Below are 7,370 nucleotides of genomic sequence, written 5' to 3' on the forward strand. Positions count from 1 at the left end.
AACAAAATGAAGATCAAACTGATTTCTATATTTTACTGTATATTTTACACTTGATTTATGATATAAATATCTCTAAGTAAAATATGTATATATTGGTTGGACAAAAAATACTATTTTTGCAGCAGATGTACTATCTTGACAAAGTAATAAAATCATCTCACATACATTTCCCCTTACCTGAAAATTGTCTGATTTTGGCTTATTCTCATTGCTTTATACATTGGTAATGTCTCATGAGTTTTAATTTGTGGTTGGGGGAAATGGCAGAGCAAATGTATTATAAGTATTATATATTTTATACACGCTGAAGTTCAAAAGACCAGATCAAGAAATCTGAATATTTATTTCATTTTTAATTATGTTTGTGGCTGTTTGTAGTCTTTTGTGACTCACCCAAGTCATCTAGCTGTTTGAGCTCATTAATGTACCACTAATAAAACCCTTCGTTCTGTTCCATTTTGTTTCCTTGATTTGTAATCAAACATACATGAAAACAGAAAAATAAAATACTTTTTTAACTAAATGATTTTGCACTCGGGCATATAATGTGTGTTCTAATGCATTTTACTTTAAAGTTTAGTCTTGTTTAATTTGACTTGGCTGCAAAAGACAAATTTACAATATTGATTGGAGAAAAAACACTGGCAACATTCTTGAAAGACTGGAAACCTTTAATTAGCTTTTTGAAGAGAAAAGAGAATAATATATTAACTGTAGGTTTTGTCAATTAGTAGATTTGATAAGGTTGAAGAAATATATGTATAGTAATTATAATAGGAGAAATTACTCTTTATAGTTATATATAATCATCTGGAATATTGGAGGTCAATTTTTTTCCTTAGTGAGATTTTATTGTTATTCTTGTTCTTTCTTTATTGTTCATTTCTATCACCATTTGTTGTTTGTATAATTTTGCTATTTTAATTGTATTGGGAAAAGAACGGGGAAACTGGTGGAAGAACAGAAAAAAATCCCAGTGAGTAAAGGATGTGCATAGGGCATAAGAATGCTGACTGACTGTTAGAGAAATGTAAAACAAAACGGTAGCTGCTGAAATCTGGAACAAACACATTCCACACTGATACAACCCTATTACATGCTTCCCTCAATAATTTTCACCAAGAATGCACAACTTATAGAATTCTCCATCAAACAAGAGTCCCTAGATTAGAACATAACACAGACTCTGGAGGCATGGGTGATTTATTCCAAATTATCTGTGTGCTCACTGTGTCCTGTTTACATGATGCAGGGCTAAACCGCTAATCAAGGAAGCACCGATTTGGAGCTTCTCTGTAATCCTCATTTAAATAACTCACTTTTCTTCACAGAAATGATGGCAACTGCCTTTTCATTGGTTATCCCTGCAACTTGCTCACCTCTACAGGCACGAGTCAATCTGAGATCAGATGCCCAGTGTCAATAGTATGACTGTTCTGACCTCAGCAGTGGTGCCTGGAGATGAATGAGGGCAACATGGGAAGGCAGCCACCCATCATTCATGCTGAGAACCAAAAACCTGAAGCAAAAAACAAAAGGTATAGGGTCAGTTTGTAGAGAATTCAGGGCCAGAATACCCTGAGGGAAGCCCAGAGTATTCTGGCAAGTGTAGACCTACCCTGAGTCTCTTAATGGTCTTCAGTCACAAATAGGAGTTCTGTTTTGAAGTGATGTATTGAGGTCAAATAACATTTGTTTTGTGTGTTCTGCCTTCAGAATTTTTTTTCTAAATACTACTGAAAATAGAATCAGCATATTAAATGGATGTTGGCCTATTGGTATGTTTTGTACATTCTTGTAGAGAAAGGAGCCATGGGTGCCTCAAGAATATAACAACCCCACCTCTCCAATAGTCAATGTAAACTGAATATTACCATTGGAAGAGAGGCATGAGGTGGTAACTTTTCATTTTATTACAAAGATGTAGTTTCTGTAAATAGCCATCTACATTAAAATGCAATGATCAATTCAGAAATAAATGTGGGATTTATCTTTTAAGAACAATTAAAAAGTGAGAATCTATTGATCTCTCTCCCATTGTTCCCTCTTTGCACCTACCTGAATGGTCTAGGATCTGAACAATAGTAGTGACTCCCGTAACCACACAGTGGATAGTTCTGGCCTCAGTGTCAGCATTCATCAAGGCTTTTTGTTTTGTTTTGTTTTTGTACTGTAGCACAACCAATTGCCAAGTCAGCCATTTCTCCAGATAATGCCCAGTGCTTGGTGAATAGATAACACATAATCATTTGTTCCAATGAGCAAGGAAGTACCTGCTTTAACAGTGGAGAATAACAATGATCTGAAATTTAGCTTGCTCACAGAACATGCTGATTTTTTAACCTTTGGCAATGTGTTGTGGAATTTTAACACAACTACTATTCCGAGTCTTTCTCAGCCCTTGCTGGCAATGTCAGGGATTGAACCTGAGAATGAAAAGCATATGCTCTATGAGCCTATGTCATCATATCATCTAGCAAGGCAACAAATGGGATATAAATGTCTTGCACATTTCCACATGTCCATTTTATTGGCTGTCACTCCTAGGAAATGAGGAAACTTGCAGTATTATGCCTTCCTGTTATATTACCATTGGCCAGCATTCAGTTAGTGACTTAAACAATGTAAGTCTAGTGTAGGAGCTAGTGTGGTGTGGTGGTTTGGGTGTTGGACTAAGACCCTGGAAACCAGGGTTCAAATCCCCACTCAGCCATGGAAACCCACTGGGTGGCTTTGAGCAAGCCACACACTCTTGCCCTCTGAGGAAGAAAAGGCAAAATCTCCTCTGAAAAAATCTTGCCAAGAAAACTCTGTGATAGGGTTTTCAGGGTCACCATAAGACAGAAATGACTTGAAAGCACACAACAGAAAAAGCAACAATCCAACCTGTGTATGTCTTTTTTGGCATTATTTTCTTTTCTCTGCAATGACCCCAAGACTCACCATTTCAATAACTCCCTCCTACAACAATTCTGTGGCTGATGAAGAATGGAGGGGAGAATCAGAGAAGTATTTGGCTATGTTCCCATAGCAAGATGCAGAATGATTACATCAACAGCTGGCAGCTCTCAGCAGATAATATCATTGGTGTTTCTGAGTATGGAGACATAGCCAGCTTCTTCTCAGATATTCTTCCACCACCAGCCCCTAATGACTGTGTGTGTGTGTGCAGTGACTAAGTGGTAAATCTGGGTGGTTGAGGTGAAAGATGTAGTGCAGTGCTACACTCTGCAATATAGGCTCTCAGTCATTGTTTATTGTCAAATGATACCAGCAATAGAGGACAAATAAAACATGCCCTCCCCAGATTCAGCAGGAGAGAAACTGATGTAATGCTTATTCCAACCAGGGCACTTTGTATGACGTAAGGTTAGAAAATGAAGTATTTCTGCCTACCTTGGGGCTTTGCTATCACATGTTTAGTCCTTTGTTGGATGATTTTGCCAAATCACTTATCTTGGCAATAGTTTAATAATGTTGTTTGTGTGGTAGTTTCTTATTTAGCCTCCATCTTTACAGAGAATGTGAATCTTCAGAACAAGAGTGTCTTCTAAAAAAAGATCAAAGAAAAATAATTGTTCAATTATACATGCTGTATTATGCTTACTAGCACCATTATACTGTGAAAAATTTAGCTCTATGGGCAATCGCATTACATACAAATCATAGAGATGGCCCTTAGGGTGTGTAGAGCTGATTATTTCTGAAGAACAATGCAAACAACTTCTTTTAAGTGCTATAACACTAGCCCTGATCTTAAACTGCTAGCTTGATAATTGTACACCCATTTTAGTGAAAATTCACTGGAAGGAGAAAATATCTTGTTTCCGGTTCCCACCCACTGACTTCTCAAATCCAATTTAACTTGAAAATACAGGAATTGATTAGATGAGATTATAAACCTTTTCAGGTCTAATCAATTTCACACTTCTAAAGAAAATCTTTTTAAAAGAGATTTCAGATTTTGAGACATTAATAAAGGAGGGGAAATAGTTTTCTGTTACTTTTCATCCTTTTTTATAGGACAGTATGTACACTCATGGGTTGTAGATAACAACCTTCCTTTCATATATGAAACCAACCACAAACAACAACAACAACAACAACAACAACAACAACAACAAAGCCTTAGAAATTCAAAGCAAGCATTGGAAGGAGAAAAGATGTTATTCATTACAGACCATGCAACAGATGTGACATTCCTGGCAGTCACAATAAAATATGCTCTCATGCCACATTTCTTGGGAACAGTTTCAATTTCCCTTGTTGGTGAAGGGATATCAAAACATATACAAAGAGATCTGTCACCAGTTTCCTTCTGATTGTTCCTCATTCTCACTAAGATATTTTGAAGGGCCCATTGAACTATGTGGGACTCTTTTCATGTGTATGGGTTCCTGCTGTGAGAGAAGTGGGAAGTCCTCTTGTGAGCAAAAGAACTTAACATTATTTTGGAGCCAAGCTACTTTATGTTATTCCTATTTGGCTAAATTCAATTGCAGGAGTGATTTCAATGGAACTTTCTTCTATTCTTCCTGCAGAATCCAAAAAACACTTTTAGCAAGTTTTCCAGTTGCTCAGAGCTGATGTGGGGGAGCAATGGGAAAGGGGAATAGTCCCTCCATTCTGCTATAACCCTCCATTCCACCATCAGTGGATCCCACCAGTTATATTTCTGTCAAACCATAACTAATCAGAGACTATTTTTTGTGTCTAATATTTGTGCTTTGGTAAAGAATTGTTTTGTTTGTTTATAAAATTGGCATTCCGTAACAAAGCAGATACTTTTCTTGCAAATGTGCTAAGCAATGAATCTGCTCACTTTCAGGTTAATTTGAAAGACTTGTATATAGCAGACCCATTGTGCAATTGCAATATACAATGTAATGCATAAAGGCGATGCACATTCACATGCTACTCTGTATATATTAATGTGCTGCTGCAAGTGCAGTGGTCCCACAGGGACAGCTTGGCTTATGCCACCATCAGCTGGATATGAATGTTGCATATTGCCCCCCAAAAGTACACTGAATGAGTGGCACAACTTATACCAGTGTGTGCCACTAACAGAATACTGGCCTGTTAATATACCTTTTCCAATAGTCCAACACTATATTCTCATCTAAGCAAATTATTTAATAACTAGGCCAGAAACAAATGATGTGAAACAAAATGGTTCATAGATTTCTAAAGCAATCTTTGCTAATTTGCAGATGAATTAAAACTATTAGCATGAACTTTAGTCTAAACTTTTGTTAGTTAAAGATGTTAAGAGAGCTCAGACAATATAACACTGCTTCTAAAAAAAATTAATGAGGACAACTTTTGACAGTGGAATGCCACACTGAGGCATAACTAAAAAAATCACTCTCTATTTAATGAGCATGTGATTAACCTTTGTCAAAGAAGCAGTTGTGATGCATGTCATCTTCTTTATTTCATATTTGTCACCTCTAGCTAAAAAGTGAGGGGAAAGCATCAAAACAAGAGAACAACAAAGAAAACAAACCCCAAGTCTATAGGAGGAATAAACATGGCTGCTTTGATCATAAAGTCAATGTTGAAAGCAAGGGATAAGGAAGATTTCAGAGGCAAAAACAATATAAAACAAATCCCCAAACCATAGGGGCCCACAGGGGGTAGTGTATAGCGGAAAAGCTTTTCCTGCTCCTTGAAGTTATCAAGAACAATTCTTGGTCTCAATAGCAGTAGAACTATTAGAAATCAGAACTACTGCCCGGAGAAAACTCTAAGAAGAAATTCTTCCCTTTCACTCATATAAAGTCTTCAATAAAGCAACAATAATGGATGTCAGTTAGATTGAGACTGGAGAGCAGTTATCTGGCATTTTATAAACCATTCTGTTTCAGAAGCTGACACTGAGACTAAATTCTCTTGTCCAACAAAGGAGTCATTTCTGATCAGGAACATTTAAAAGACAGAGTGTTATGTGAAGTGTTGTACTCAACCTCTTTCATGATTTCACTGGTAATAACAAATGTTACATATAGAAAGATGAATTTAAATTCCATATGAACCTTCTATGTTATCCCAATTCCAGCTGCTGCATACTACTTATGTTTCTGTAGTAAGCAACAACAATAATTACTTGGCTAATTCCATGAGATGATTGCTGTCATGCCTTCCTTGAATGACTAATCCTCAGCAAAGGAGATGCAAGATAACAGATCCCAGCAGCTGGAGCAAGGGGAGGAACTGGTGGCTCAGGTAGGTGAACTTCTTTTGGGGCCACTGGAGGTCAAGGCCAAACCTGATTTTTACTAGAGAGAATCTATGGGCCCAAACAGACAGGCCAAAATAAAGCTGCTTCAGGTCACTTTGGAGGTATGCTGTTTAAATGACACAAGCATTTTAAGAGGCCAGAAGCTGTGCCAAAGCTGCGCTCCAATCCTTAGACAGCATACCTCCAAAGTGACCCAAAGCAGCTTTATTTTGGCCTGTCTGTTTGGGCCCTATCTCTCTCACAAAGGCAAGGAACTGCTGAAGACTTGGAGGCAGAGATCCATGAAACCCTTCAGAGAGACAGTATAAGAAGAGATATGGTGGGGGGAAAATCAACTGTGGAGGAGCTGAAGAAATTGGCAGGACAAGCACTGATCAGCAAAATACACCTTGATCAGTGAAAGGTTGACTTTCTTGACAGCTGTCTAAGAACAAATGCTCCCGAGATGCCAAATTGCTAGATTCAGCATCTGTCTTTGCCTGCTGTGTGAACTGTGCTTCCAGTATTCCTGCCTAGTATTGGACTTCCTTAGCTTCTCTGCCCCTTGGCACATTTCCCGAACTTCTTTCTGGTTTCCTCCCTGCTCTGCAATAGATAATGGTAGGACACTTGTCTGTTTATCTGAACTTGGCCATTTTATTGATGACTCTCTTTTAGCTGCTCCTTCTCATCTGATTCTGATGATACTCATCTGAATTTCTGTGCACTGATTTTGGCCTGACTCTGACGCCTCTCCTTGTCAGCCCTCTGGCTTGGTTATTTGCTCAGTGAAGTCTCCAATCATATTACGCACTTGTAGACGCAGAACACTGCAGATGCATTTCCCCTCTGGAGCCCAAAGGAAATGAAGATAAAATGAAATGAAAATGGTAGACACAAATTCAGCTTTGTAAAAAATCTCATCTCTGTAAAAACATTTGAGAAAATGCTCATGCATCTAGACAAAACATTTTTAGTCTTCCCGAATCACATTTTGTTGGAAAATCCACACAGAACTAGACTTATAAGGTATACATTTTGCAGCCATCTAAGCAATTTCACCAAATTTTAGACAATCGCCATGCACCTTGGGCAAAAATATCCCAACAAATCTATTTATTTTTTGCCATTGGTGGTACTATTTTCT

Source organism: Sceloporus occidentalis, unplaced genomic scaffold (genome assembly GCF_023333645.1).
Source record: "Sceloporus occidentalis isolate IW3139 unplaced genomic scaffold, rSceOcc1.0.p SCAF_3, whole genome shotgun sequence".
NCBI classification, from domain to species: Eukaryota; Metazoa; Chordata; class Lepidosauria; order Squamata; family Phrynosomatidae; genus Sceloporus; species Sceloporus occidentalis.